Source organism: Haemaphysalis longicornis, unplaced genomic scaffold (genome assembly GCF_048455015.1).
Source record: "Haemaphysalis longicornis isolate Haplotype H1 unplaced genomic scaffold, Haemaphysalis longicornis Haplotype H1 scaffold_9, whole genome shotgun sequence".
Classification (NCBI taxonomy): domain Eukaryota; kingdom Metazoa; phylum Arthropoda; class Arachnida; order Ixodida; family Ixodidae; genus Haemaphysalis; species Haemaphysalis longicornis.
The window spans coordinates 2,727,384-2,742,117 of NW_027526460.1; the positions used below are offsets into that span (position 1 = coordinate 2,727,384).

A 14,734-nucleotide genomic window follows, 5' to 3' on the forward strand; every position below is an offset into this window, starting at 1 on the left:
CTGTAGACGTTCGCGTCACGCCCCGGGGGTTGAAAAGAAGGTCCCCTTCTCCCCGTGTACTCTGAGTGGCACTGGCTACCACCCTCAAGCGTCAGATACAGTTGTAGTAAATATAAATAACCCAGAAAGCGAAGAAGAACACAGTCGCCCAGATAGCCGAGTTGGTAAGGCATTCGAGATCTAATCGAAAGGCGTGGGTTCGGTCCCCACTCTGGGCGCGTGTTTTTCTTTCTTTCTTTATCACGTAATTAATAAAATAATAATAATAATAATGTAACGTCACTAACGGTAACAAATAGTCCAACCATTCCCCTATGCATTCTTTGGCGTTGTAGACTGCCGGCATTTCTTTCTGTATATATATATATATATATATATATATATATATATATATATATATATATATATATATATATATATATATATATATATATATATATATTGTAGTGAGGTAACGCGGGCTGCAATAATTAGGAACTGCGGACAATCCCTTGTAATGGCTATGTGCCATCGGACATCGCCATGTTGCTAGCGGACGACCAGCCGCTCGTGTGAACGAAGAACAAGCTCGGTCTGCGCGGCTTTGGGTGTGATCGTTTGTCGGCTCTTTCGCTCTCTGCGGTTGTGGACCTCTGCGACATTCTGCATCTACCAGCAAATAAACCACCTTTCAATATATATGTATATATATATATATATATATATATATATATATATATATATATATATATATATATATATATATATATATATATATATATATATATATATATATATATATATATATCAGAAAATGGGAAATGAGGGGCTCGGCGAAAATAAGACAGAAAAAAAGGTTTGGCAGCCAAGAAAACCTCGGAAAGCAAAGGGGAGGTTGTGGTGGGTCATAGAAACAGATGAAGAATTTTTTGAGTCAGAAAGAAGCTGGTGAAAAAATTCCCGCTGGGTGGGATCCGAACCCACGACCTCCAGAATGCCGGTCTGGTGCGATAACCACTACGCTACCAGCGGGGCTGTTTCCCCACCACTTTCTCGGGTATTTATGTCATGTTATTTTTTGTTTCCTGCGCATGGGGGTGGTAGCCAGCGCCACTCGGACTACTCGGGGTGAAGGAGACCTACTTTTTAAACCCCGGGCCGTGACTGGAGTGTCTGCGACATGTAGAGAGAGGTCGACCAGCGTTGAACCCTCATAAGCTACCTTTGGCACCAAGACTGCCAGAACAGAGGCCCTCGCTAAGCATGTAGCGAATCAGAAAATGGGAAATGAGGGGCTCGGTGAATATCAGACAGAAAAAAAAAGGTTGGCAGTCAAGAAAACCTCGCAAAGCAAAGGGGGGAATGCGGTAAGTCATAGAAAGAGATCAAGAATTTTTTGAGTGAGAAAGAAAGGGGTGAAAAAATTCTCGCCGGGTGGGATCCGAACCCACGACCTCCAGAATACCGGAGGTCGTGGGTTCGAATCTCACCCGGCGGGCATTTTTTGACCCCTATATATATATATTGACACGGTCTTGATGGATGAAATGGGTTTATTTATAGTGATCTGGTCCGGAAAGGGCCAAGCGAACAGATCGGGAAGCGGCCGGCACCGTAACCACCTCAACCTCCTCTTCTACCAAACCACAGTTGGCTTGGTCAATCCCTTTCCATTAGAAACCCCGGAGACAATATCCTTCCTAGAAACTGCGCTGTAACACTTCCCCGGGGCGAGACGAAGCTCACCGAGCGAGTTGAAGTTGTCGGGGTTGGCAAGGCTTCAGGTGGGCGACGTGAACAACTTGGGTCTTGCGGGATCGACGATCTTGCGACATCCCTTTAGCGATTTCAGAATTTAGGTCGCTTAATTTTCGCACAACTACAAAGGGGCCGGTATAGGTTGATAAAAAATTCCGGCACAAACCACGTTTGTGTAGCGGCGTCCAGAGCCAGACAAGGTCACCGGTAAAGTACGAAGCTGGTGCGTGTCGTCGGTCATATCGCGCCTTAGTCTTCGCCTGGGACGTCAATGTCCGTAGTCGGGCAAGGCGGCGCGCCTCTTCGGCACGACAGAGAGTCTGCGCTATAGAAAGCTCTTCATGGTGAGAAAAGGGCAGGATAGTGTCGAGGAAGCTACTTGGCAGTCGCATGTATAAAAGAAAGAAAGGTGCGTATCCAGTGACCTCGTGCTTAGCGGTATTGTAAGCGTATGTGATAAAAGGTAACACATCGTCCCAGTTTTTGTGATCTGAGGATACGTACATGGCCAACATGTTTGTCAGTGTACGATTGGTTCGCTCAGTAAGGCCATTGGTTTGTGGGTGATATGGCGTGCTGTGTCGGTACTGTGACCCACAGAGACGAAGGAGCTCTTCAACGATATCCGCTGTGAATTGTCGTCCGCGATCGCTTATAACCACACGGGGGGCACCATGTCCCAGTATGATGAAGTGCAGAAAAAAGTGTGCGACCTCGGAAGCTGTAGCAGATGGCAGAGCAGTCGTTTCCACATATCTTGTCAGGTAATCGACACAGACAATTATCCATCGATTCCCAGCTACCGACTTTGGAAACGGGCCGAGCAAGTCAACTCCTACTTTTTCAAAAGGTGACGTTGGTGGACGCACCGGGTGCAAATGCCCTGAAGGAGGAACTGTGGGATGCTTGTAGCGCTGGCATACCTGGCATCCGGCGACGTACTGCTTCGTCGTCTTCCAGAGGCGAGGCCAGTAGAAACGTTGACGGAGTCGTAAAGCGTGCGGGCAAAGCCAAGATGTTCTGAGGTGACGTCGTCGAGCATAGCATGCAGGACGACAGGCCGGAGGCTCTCAGGCACGACAAGCAGAAAACGAGCACCATCGGACGAATAATTCCGTCTCCAGAGCAAGCCATCTCGGACGGCGAACGGTGAAGTCGACGCTTGAGACGCCTGTGCGGAGACAAAAAATGGCTTCAAGCTGCTATCTTTTTGTTGCTCTTCCTGAAACACGAGTGCATTGGGGAGCGTGGTCGAGATGGAAGCTAACGAATCGGCATGGTGTTCTTCCTCAAATAGGTGCGCTTGTTGAGGCAGGCGTGACAAACAGTCAGCGTCAGTGTGGCGGCGCCCGCTCTTGTAGACAACAGCGAAATCGAATTCCTGAAGCCGTAAAGACCAGCGAGCGAGTCGACCAGAGGGGTCGCGTAGTCCGACAAGCCAGCACAGGGAGTGATGGTCTGTCACAATGGTAAAATGACGTCCATAAATGTAGGGTCTGAACTTTTGAATGGCGAAAATCATCGCAAGGCATTCTAGTTCTGTCACAGTGTAGTTACGCTCTGCTTTCGAGAGGGTACGACTTGCGTAGGCGACAGCGCTATGCGCACCTCCATGCGGCTGGACCAGCACAGCCCCAACACCAATGGCGCTGGCGTCTGAGTGGATCTCAATGGGGGCCGAGGGGTCGAAGTGACGCAACACAGGACCGGATGTCAACAAACGCTTCAACTCCGTGAAAGACGAGTCACATTCGGGAGTCCACACAAAGGGCGTGTCTTTACGAAGAAGAGCTGTGAGGGGACAGGCGATCTTGGCGAAGTCTTTGATAAACCGACGAAAGTAAGAGCACAGTCCAAGGAAGCTCCGCAGGTCCTTAAGTGATCGGGGTTTTTGAATATCACGAACCGCAGCAATCTTTTGGGGGTCGGGCCTGATTCCATCGTGGTCAACCAGGAAGCCAAGCACAAGCGCCTGGCGCTCTCCGAAGTGGCACTTCTTCGAGTTCAGGACCAGGCCAGCCTGTGCGATGCGCTGGAGAACGACACTAGCCGCTGGTTTTGCTCGTCAAACGTCCTGCCGAAAATTATGACGTCATCTAGATAACACATGCAGGCTTCCCACTTCAGGCCCCGCAGGACAGAGTCCATGAATCTTTCGAATGTTGCAGGCGCGTTGCACAGGCCAAACGGCATAACATTAAATTCGAACAAGCCATCTGGTGTGACGAATGCCGTCTTCTCCTTGTCGTCCGGGTGCATAGGAATCTGCCAGTAGCCCGATCTAAGATCAACCGACGAAAAGTAGGAGGCAGAATGCAGACAGTCGATGGCGTCGTCAATCCGCGGAAGTGGGTAGACATCCTTCTTCGTCACATTATTAAGTCTACGCTGGTCAACGCAAAATCGCCACGTGTTGTCCTTCTTTCGGACCAGTATTACAGGGGCGGCCCATGGGCTGGTAGATTCCTGAATCACACCGTTCCGGAGCATTTCCTCAGTCTGTTCATTTATAGCGCTGCGTTCAGCAGGAGACACGCGGTAAGGTTTCTGCCGGATGGGTGGTGCATCACCGGTGTAAATTCGATGTTGCGTCCGAGACTCTGGCGGCGCAGGAGAGTATTTACCCTGCGCAAAATCGAACACCGAAGCGTGCCGAGCCAGCAATTGTTGCAATGTGTGTCGTTGCTCGGACGGCAACGATTTGTTGACCATTTTGATGAAATTGGCTGTATAGTCCGGTTCCACATTAGTCGCAGGGCCAGCCATAGAAATAGCGTCCAGTGAAGTATCTGAATTATCGGCATCAGTGGCGAGCGTGAGGCCCTGAGGGAGAAGTACGGATTCTGAGCTTGCGTTCACTGTCCACACGTGAGTAAAGCCACCCTCCTGATGAACCAAAGCCCGAGGTACGAACACATTTTTCTTCATCGCTGTGTCCAGTTCGGGCTCAACTAACGCCACACAGGAGCTACCCGTGCTCAAATGTCTGCACTTCACGGGAACGAACATGGCTGACACCCGCCGCGGTGGCTCAGTGGCTAAGGCGTTGCGCTGCTGAGCACAAGGTCGCGGGTTCGATTCCCGGCCGCGGCGGCCGCTTTTCTGATGGAGGCGAAAAGCAAAAACGCCCGTGTGTACGAGATTTCGGCGCACGTTAAAGATCCCCAGGTGGTCAAAATTAATCCGGAGCCCTCCACTACGGCGCGCCTCATCGCCTGCGTTGCGTCGGCGCGTTAAACCCTACAATCAATCAATCAATCGAACATGGCTGACATAGGAGGCAATAGCGTATCATCGGCAACTGCGAACACTCCTCGGCCGGTTTGGGTGGCTTGCTCGATACAGACAGGCAATATACTTCGCAATGAAATCTCTCCAGCACCGCAATCTAACTTTGCCCCACATTCTTTCAAAAAGTCGATACCCAGAATGACATCGTGCGTTGCGTACTCTAATACGGTAAACTCAGTTCTGAAGGTGTCTCCGCCAAGCACAACGTCTGCCGAGATAATTCCAACTACCCGTAGAGGCTCACCACCAACCCCATGGAAATGTCTAGTTCCATCCCACTCAAACATAACTTTATGTCCAAGGCGATCTTTAAATGACAAGCTCATCGCTGACACACTAGCACCAGTATCCACCAAAGCAGTTGCGTACACACCGTCGACACAAATACACACCTTGTTCTCTACCATCACTACTGACAGGGGATTTGGTAAAACCGACCGTTCCGCGACCTCACCCCTGTCGGCCGCACCAGCTAGTTTCCCAGCGGCGGGGGCCCGGACCGGCGGCGAGGCGACGGCGACCGGCCCTGGCGAAGCGGTGGCGTGATGCTACGGTCAGAGACGGCGGGAGACGTATTGCGGTTGGTGAGCGGAGCCGGGTGGTGGAAAAGGGGATCCTGGTGGATTGGGCCATCGCGTCGGCTGGGCGAAGAAGGAGCAAAGAACCGCGGAGCTTGTTGCTGACGACGGCGACAGAAGCGAGCGATGACGCCACTGACGCCACAGGAATAGCAAACAGGTGGTTCCCGATAGCGGTCTTGGTCGCCTTGGTCGACGAGATACACCACTACACAGGCTAGTTGTGCTGCTGTGTCCCAGAGATTGTATTTGCTCACCCTTTCGTAGTGTTTGAGCCATTCCTCGACATCTTCGTCATTGTTCCCAGAGAACGAGCGTGGTTTCTTGTGGGGCCAACCGTTGACCACCACTGGGGAAGAGTTTTCACCATTCCGGGGCGGCGCCATGTCAGCTGGATCCAAGCCGGCGATTCGCCTACTCCAACGGAGAACGCAGGATGTAGCTGGGTCCACAGCGTCCAGGACGTTGGTACCCCGCACCTCCACCACGTGACACGGTCTTGATGGATGAGATGGGTTTATTTACAGTGATCTGGTCCGGAAAGAGCCAAGCGAACAGATCGGGAAGCGGCCGGCACCGTAACCACCTCAACCTCCTCTTCTACCAAACCACAGTTGGCTTGGTCAATCCCTTTCCATTAGAAACTCCGGAGACAATATCCTTCGTAGAAACTGCGCTGTAACCATATATATATATATATATATATATATATATATATATATATATATATATATATACAGGAAGGTAGGGCGGCAGTCTACAACGCCAAAGGGGGCATAGGGGTGTTGTTAGGCTCTTTTTTTACTATGGTTAGTGAAGTTAACACTTTTTAAATATACGTAAGAAAGAAAGAAAGAAAGAAAGAAAACTCTAGGCGCGTGTTTTTATTTCTTTCTTTCTTTCTTACGTATATTTAAAAAGTGTTAACTTCACTAACCGTAGTAAAAAAAGAGCCTAACAACACCCCTATGCCCCCTTTGGCGTTGTAGACTGCCGCCCTACCTTCCTGTATTTCCTCGGCGAGCCCCTCATTTCCTAACTATATATATGTATATATATATATATATATATATATATATATATATATATATATATATATATATATATATATATATATATATATATATATATATATATAACATCAGCATATTTAATCTCGAGCATCCGCTCTTTCCACTCCCACCACAGAATCCTTTTTCAGGGGCGCACGAAAGTGTTTCTGATATGCAGCGATGAATAACTGCTCTTGCTGTATTTTCAACGCGGATATTTGTAAGATACCGAAGTGAAAAGTCCTTGTTTTCTCTTCTGCTTTTTGTGGAAAATAAAAATTTCAAATGAATATGCGCACTATGGGTTAGGCCAACGCAAAGGAACACCAGGTAGCCGAACCGACTCTCGAGAGCCTCCTTCTGGGGGAAAGCTCATTCAAGGGCCCCGCATTACAAGGCTGCTGCAGAATGAATAGGCACATGACGACGATGTCAACATGTGCGGGCGATCGGGCAAACGAGGATTAGTGTCGGAAAATTTTGGTGCATGCTTAAACAACTTGTGGGTTGCGCTGATAAGCCGGTGACACCCTTCGCAATCGTCGTCCACGAATGCGCTCATGCGGCTGATGTGGCGAAAAGAAAAACGGAACAAAAAAGCGACAAGGAAAGGTCTCTCTTCTTTCCAGGCACCCGGCCAAACGTGGATGGGGTCGCGTGGGAGCCGGTTGTGCCGACCACCCAGACGTGCAGGGAGCGTCTGGCAGATCGCCCGCGACGGCGCGGCGACCGCAGGAGCGCGTCGTAACAGAATCGCCTGAGAATTGCAACCCGGTAGACGCGCCAAGCCTGCTGCTCGCCTATGCTCGCAATCGCCGCGCTCCGTCGGAAAAGTACTCTCCTCTCGGCTCGTGCGCGTCACTCTGACAGGACCGGTGCGGAAGGGACAGACAACCGATGTTTGTGGAGTGCATGTCGTCTGGCTATTATGAAAGCCAGCGTTTTATATAGGTAGGCAACGGAAAGAAATTTTTCAATAAACAGGCGGAAATAAATTTCACTTTACACCGAAATCTCTGAAGTCTGAAAGGAGGCGACGCGTGGTGTCTGAACGTTACACTATGTTACGTGTCCAAACAACTCCGTCAATTTCAACCCGTGATTCGGAAACCGAGAACGAATAGAAAAGGTTGCACATTATTGTTGTTTTTGCCGGAGACAAGTTTTAAATGCCTCTTTTAGCCTCGCGTGCGGTCAAAAGTGTTTTGCCGCACGGCTCACTGCCATGGTTGGCAGCTTTCCTTTTGGCGGGTGGCTGGTAAACCTAAGAATTCTGACTTGAGAAGTTCTAGATCGCTATCAGCAAAACCGTTTCAGGTTAATGTGTTTCGAGTGATGCCCTTTCATTTGGGATAAAGAAAATATGCTCGACAAAAATCGGTTGTCTGTCCCTTTAAAGGCAAACTGCACTCAATTTTTTCTTTTCCCAAATTTTATGGTGATAAGTAGTTTATGCCCTTGAAAACAGCCTGTCAAATATCCTAAGCCTCGTAAGCACAGAGCACACCAGATACCGTCGTTCAAAGAAGCTCCGAGCAGACCACATTTGCGCCTGGCGCGAGGCGCCGAAATCTGTTCCGAGCGGCCGGTGACGAAGGTAGGGGAACCCGTCCTGCGAATCACATCATTCTCCTCCGACGACCTGCACCGTGCTCTACCGGGCGCTGAGATGCGTTCACCGGGGGTTTCCATGCTACACCACCGCGATCTACCGCAGTTGGCATCACATGTTTAAAACTAACTGCGTATGTAGCAATATTTGCATTTTTTAATGCAGTAAAACAGATTCGAAGACAAACTATACGCGCGCTTACGATGGCTCTGTAGTCAGCAAGACCTTTTTGCTTGAAAATATTAGTTTCGCTCCAAAAAATAGCGCAAAACGCGCAATGCGGGTACACTTACCGTTCCTACTGCATTTGTAACACAAAAAAGGACCCTTTACAAATTCCTGACCCCTTGCACTTCCTCGTCCAGTATTTGCCGTATTTCGTCTGGCCAAACACCACCTCCACCCCTTAGACATCTCGAAAAGTTTGGCAACCTAACTAGAGTTGTCCTACGTGCGGGCATAAACATTTTTGCGACTTTAGTTTCACTCGCTATGTGAGCGAAAATCAGCCTTGCTCGTGGCCAAACACATCCGCAGAAACAGCGGCCGTCGTCTCGCGGAAAGCGAAAGCTAACGAAACTGCTCCTCTCCTAAACGATAAACTATTTTTCTTTTCAATCCCGAAATAAATCATTTGCTTTTGTAGAATCTTAGATTTAATTTACTTCAAAGTAAAATGTTATCAACTGCTCAAACTGCTTTGAACTGTCTCTGTTCAAAGTGGACGACAGAAGAAGAAAAGTAGCTCAGTGGCTAAGGCGTTGCGCTGCTGAGTACGATGTCGCAGGTTCGATTCCCGGCCGCGGCGGCCGAAAGTTTCTGATGGAGGCGAAAAGCAAAAACGCCCGTGTGTTCGAGATTTGGGCGCACGTTAAAGATCCCCAGGTGGTCAAAATTAATCCGGAGCCCCCCACTACGGCGCGCCACACCTCCTGCGTTGCGTCGGTGCGTTAAACCCTACAACCAACCAACCAGAAGAAGAAAAGTAACTTTTTTTGTGTTGTGTTGCGTCATCTAGCTGTGGAAGCTCACAGACGCTTTCAGACCAATTCTACATTTGATCCTCGATGTGCAGAGAGGCGAAAAATACTGCGCGGACCTTTACCAAATTGTTTGCACGTAATGACATAGTGAAAAAGTTAGTGCGCGGTTTGTTCCCTTCGAAAAGAGAGATATGACAGCCAAGGCGCCAGCTAACCAAAGCTGCTTTTCTTAATCGTACGAGCAAGTAGCTTTGTAAATATGGACCCGCTTTTATTACTCACATGTAATGCCAAGGATTGCTATACTCGGGTTTATTCCGGTGCAAAAATAACTGCCGGACGGTCTACATTATCTCGATTTATACCAACGTTATGTCGGAATGGCGCCTGACTCCATTAGCCTATGTAAACGTCAGTGTAAGTTATTCCGTGTAAATACTGCCAAACGCGACGCTACCACGCGCATGTGGAGGCTGCTCTGAGCGGCCTCCAGTACTGTAGCGCCCGATTCCGTTCCATCGCCTACGTCACGTCTGGTCGCCAGGAATGGCCGCCTTTTCTTTGAGTTTCAGTTTCAAAAACGCCAATCTTCTTGAGCCGTTTGTGTCGCGCGCGTTCATGTTTGAAACGCAGTATTTTGCATATGGCACTTTTAGATGCGAAGCATCTTATGGTCGGGGCTATGTCCCTCCTTTGTCGTTGTTGTTGCCATAGTATTTCTTTCTCTATGTTGTTGCGCCGTCCACACCCTCCATGCGCATGCTCGGCTTGCTGAACGCCCGGTGGTGTCTTACCCTTCTATGGCTCCCGGAGCGACAGTGTTGCCGGTGTCTTCCTGGGCCGGCACGAGACCAGCACGCTTCACGCGCCTTTGACGTTTCATCGTCGTCGGCAGCGGCGTGCGTGGGCGAGTCTCGGCGGGCCGGGATTACAAGCAGCCCACAACCATCCGGGGAACGTGCATCGACCTCATCTTCAGCAACTTTAGGGTTCATCCACTACAACAGCCCTTGACTTTACATTTTACAGACCATTAGGCGGTCATAATCAAGCGGAACGCTAACCACAGCTCGACGTCACCTACGTTGAACATGATGATGATAATGCTTAAATAAAGACAAACTCATGACACGTACAACGTCTCTCTCTCTCTTTCTCTTTAATGCCTCTACACTCTAACACCCCCACCCCCCTCCAATAAAATTACACCATCTTCCCGTAGAGGAAATATATGCGAAACAGCCATGGGGTCAACGCAATTTCCCATTTCGTAGTTAGAATAAGTGAAAAGTGTGGTAGTTACCATGTAAACCAAACGCTAAATATAACGGTAGCTACGTACCTCAACCTAACGGAAACGACGAACTGAAAACTAATGGGCACTTGAATCGACCCCACGGCTGCTTCGCATACTACTCAGTGTTCCCCTATGGGAAGATGGTGTAATTTTTATGAGTACTATTAGGTGATAATAATGTTAAGTGTCAAAAATTCGAATGCAGTTGTCCTTTAAGAGCGATATTCTCTCTCTCTCTCTCTCTCTCTCTCTCTCTCTCTCTCTCTCTCTGTATCTATCTATCTATCTATCTATCTATCTATCTATCTATCTATCTATCTATCTATCTATCTATCTATCTATCTATCTATCTATCTATCTATCTATCTATCTTATCTTATCTTATCTTATCTTATCTTATCTTATCTTATCTTATCTTATCTTATCTTATCTTATCTTATCTTATCTTATCTAATCGCTCTGCTCTCCCTCTTCAATGTGATATACCCTATAATGGAAGATAGCGGCGTCAGCAGCTTTGATACACTGATTCACAATGCCGTTTTATTGGTGTGTTTGAGTGTTGGGGGGGCGAGGTACACGAGCGCGTCTGCGGAATCAGCGAAGTCTTGGCACAACGTAGCGTGATGTTGCAGGTTTGATCCCCCGCCTCCAGGGTTGTTTCCTGATGGCAGATTCGCACCAGATGCAGTGCCCCTGCGTCTCTGTGACGTCGGCTGCAAACTATCTGTAAAATAAATCAGACAGCCAAAGAGGGGAAACAGCTGCCGCATTCGCGCGGGGCACCCGAAGTCAGAAGTGCGGTGGCTTCGCCTCTTTTCGTTCAAGGCGCGCTTTCAACGTTTAATCACCCTCACGAGTACGGCGGTGCATTTCTAAGCGTTTCCATAACCCTCAGTGAACACGCCATCTCCTTACCTCCTCCCTCATTAGGAGATGCTCCAAAAACACGCCGACCACGTACATCACGTGTTCCTGGACGCAGACAGTTCGTAGTTTCAGCCCTGTTCGCGAAAATTTTCTTTCGTCATACGTGTGGTTGCTCAATCCTAAAGCTATTTGAATTCTCGAACGAGGCAAAGTTGTCCGCAAAACCCTGGTAATATAACTACGCCACTTTTCGCGCACTGATCCGGTGTCGGGGGTACACACGCTGATAATGACAAAAGCTGCGGTTGGCACGCAGCAAGCAGCATTTGCAAAACCAGAGTCTGCGATTTCACCCAGTGCTACTTTGCCACGTGCGGCCAGTTTGACCCCGCTTTCTTTCTGGTGGCGCTCAGAGGACCCAGACACGGCTTGTGTTCGAGGGAACGAACTTCGCGCGCAACCCTTTTAAAAGAAAGCGCGATGCCGGCGCGGAGACAGCGCAGCATATGGGATCTTCTGTCAGAAAAGCGACGTCATTACAGTCCAGATCGAGTTCCTGTCACCGACCGCATCGCGCGCCGAAGTCACGATTTTGAAGCCACGCTCGTTAACGGTTACAAACAGCTCCCCTCGCACGGGCGTCGTCGTGTACTGTGTGTTTGGTTGCGCCGCTCTGCTGCTCCCGCTCGCGGAAAAGCCGCCTGTGCCCGGTTAGGGACTTGTTTACACGCGCTATGGAACGAGGAGCGGGAAATCGGCGCTGCGGCCGCCTCTTAATCTTTGCTCTTCGTGCCTCTCTCGCAATCATTAAGCCCCTGGCCTCTCCTACCTCGCCAAATCCCGTGTTCTCGAAAGAGGTGTCAAGCTCATTTTAATGCGAAAGCATTGCATGAAAATGCGGCGTCCGGCATCAGCGTGACGAAGCGATGATTTCAGAAGGGGCAGACGGCGGGAAAAGAAGAAAAGTAAATAAAATGAAATTGGCTGCATTTAGGTATGGGATTCAAACACGGGCCCACCAAAATCGAGTCTATCGGACGCATCCTCTACACCACGGCCGATACTTGGCTCTAGCTAAATTAATTTGGAATTAGTGAGTACGGTGTGGCCGTCGAAACACGTGTCAGAGACACGGACTGATGCCTACAGGAGTAATTCAATCTTGCTAATCAGAGAAGGAGAGAAGCCCGTCGCTCCAATCGCTCCACACGTTTCGGCTGTGGGTGCTGCCTCTATACTGCGACGGACTCTGGACCGACTACATCTGCGGCAGCTGTGGAACGTGGTCGCCCGTGGAACCACGCCTCGGAAGGAGTTGCAAGGGAGCACCAAAATGCCGCACTGCGAGCAAGGGGGCAGGCTCTCCTCGCTGCAGCTGAAACCACCAGCAGCCGAGGCCACTGAAACCGTTAGGACGGGGAAATCACGCGACAGAGAAATGCCACTCTGATGACGAAAACGTTCTCGAAACAAAGGATTTCATAATCACAAGAGACCAAGCATTAGACAAAAGCGATCGCATGGCGTGAAAGCCAATGCGATGCTTTCGCTGTACCCCCCGTAAGCATTGTCTCCCTGAATTTGCCGTGGGTTAATTGCTGTTCTACGTTAATTGTCTTTTAATTAGGTTTTACCCGCTAGCCGAATGTCGCATACGCCTGCTTAACGTCTGCCTGAATACTGCGAAGGACCGCACAAAAGTCAGCGCGGCTTTTTAAAATCCGGGATAACCAAGCCTTCGTGCACTGCGTGGCCATTCCTTAGCAGCTACGCTTTCCTTTTTGGTTTAAATCGGTGCCGTCGGCAAACAGAGCTTCTGCGTTTCCTTCACCGTCCTCGCTACCGATGTGAGACCGCTCTGGCTCCCGCCCTCTTTCGTAATGCTCTCATTCCCGCTAAGAACGCGTCATCCTTTCCATTTCTTTCGTAACCAGCTTGCCGCAGGTCAGCGTTGAAATTTCGCCCAATTAACTTTGTAGCAATGCCGCATACTGATACGGTGTACGTATGACAGCATACTTTGCTTGTCTATATCGGAACGGAAAATCCCAACGATATTGCCGAAAGCGAAGTGCTTTGTAAGGAAGTATATTCGACGTGACCAGACGTGTCACGGTTTGTAGGAACGAGACAGACGCTTTTCCACATTGTGTTAAGAAAATGTTAGTTCCCCATCAGAATCTATCTGAGGAAAATGTCCGCCTTCACGACGCCGCAGCGTATGAAGGCAATACACAAAAAACAAACTAGAAAGCCACGGATATGACGATAAAGAAATTACAATACTTTCGGAGGATGACCAGGGGACGCAGTGTGGGGTAGAACATCCATCCCCTGCGCGGACAGAAGCTTATCTCCTTGCACCTGTTACAAATAGCAGCGTCATAAATATGGGGATACTAGAATTAGCATAATATATTTGAGGTTCATGTCTTCAAACTTATGGAAGAAGAAGAAGAAAACTTTATTTTTGCAAGGATCCCCTAGTCCGGAGCTCCTGAAAACTTATGGAGAGGTAGCACACGCCAGCACATCTTGCATTATGAAAGGGATAGTGGTAAATATATCCACCAAAAGCAACCACTGCTGGCGCACACGACACAGAGCGAATGAACAAGCGATTACGGAGACAAGCCACATGTGAAATATCCAATCAGAAACTATCTGTAACATTGATGCAATTCCCCGTATAGCGCACGCCGTTTATCGATATATAGAAACAGACGACGGAAGCTCACACTGACGCGTAAGATTTGAAGGTAGCGAAGCTGTACGCAACCTTCACGGCCATCACGAAGGTTTAACTCCACGATTGCAGCCTATGGGCTTCTTATTCGCTGCCGCAAGAAACTTTACTCCGTAATTGATACTGATTACTGATTGTAGGGTTTAACGCGCCGACGCAACGCAGGCGATGAGGCGCGCCGTAGTGGAGGGCTCCGGATTAATTTTGACCACCTGGGGATCTTTAACGTGCGCCGAAATCTCGAACACACGGGCGTTTTTGCTTTTCGCCTCCATCAGAAAAGCGGCCGCCGCAGCCGGGAATCGAACCCGCGACCTTTTACTCCGTAATTGTTGCTATAAGTGTGAGCTTCCTTCATTTTTTTTTTGGAAGTGAGAATCATTGGACGTCACCTTGGAGGGGCGTACGCTATGACGTCTCTTTCTCGTTCCGAGCAAGTGTTGCCACGATTACGGCGAACGCTGGAGTCTTTCTCGTTCAGGGCTGGTGTTGCCACGATCATGACGAATGCTGGAGGGTTTCTTTCCTTTTTTTTTTAAGGGGGGGGGGGGGGGGGGGGGGAGGTCAA

At 49.2% G+C, this 14,734-nt stretch overlaps 1 protein-coding gene and 2 non-coding genes across 6 annotated transcripts in view; 2 read left to right on the forward strand and 1 right to left on the reverse strand.

Moving 5' to 3' along the window:
- Positions 1 to 14,734, forward strand: part of LOC144152612 (E3 ubiquitin-protein ligase SHPRH) — a 1,006,539-nt gene that overhangs the window by 596,658 nt on the left and 395,147 nt on the right. The window lies entirely within an intron of this gene.
- Trnar-ucu (transfer RNA arginine (anticodon UCU)) lies at positions 147 to 218 on the forward strand. The gene has a single exon. It is a non-coding gene; the product is annotated as a tRNA-Arg (tRNA).
- Trnaa-ggc (transfer RNA alanine (anticodon GGC)) lies at positions 939 to 1,011 on the reverse strand. The gene has a single exon. It is a non-coding gene; the product is annotated as a tRNA-Ala (tRNA).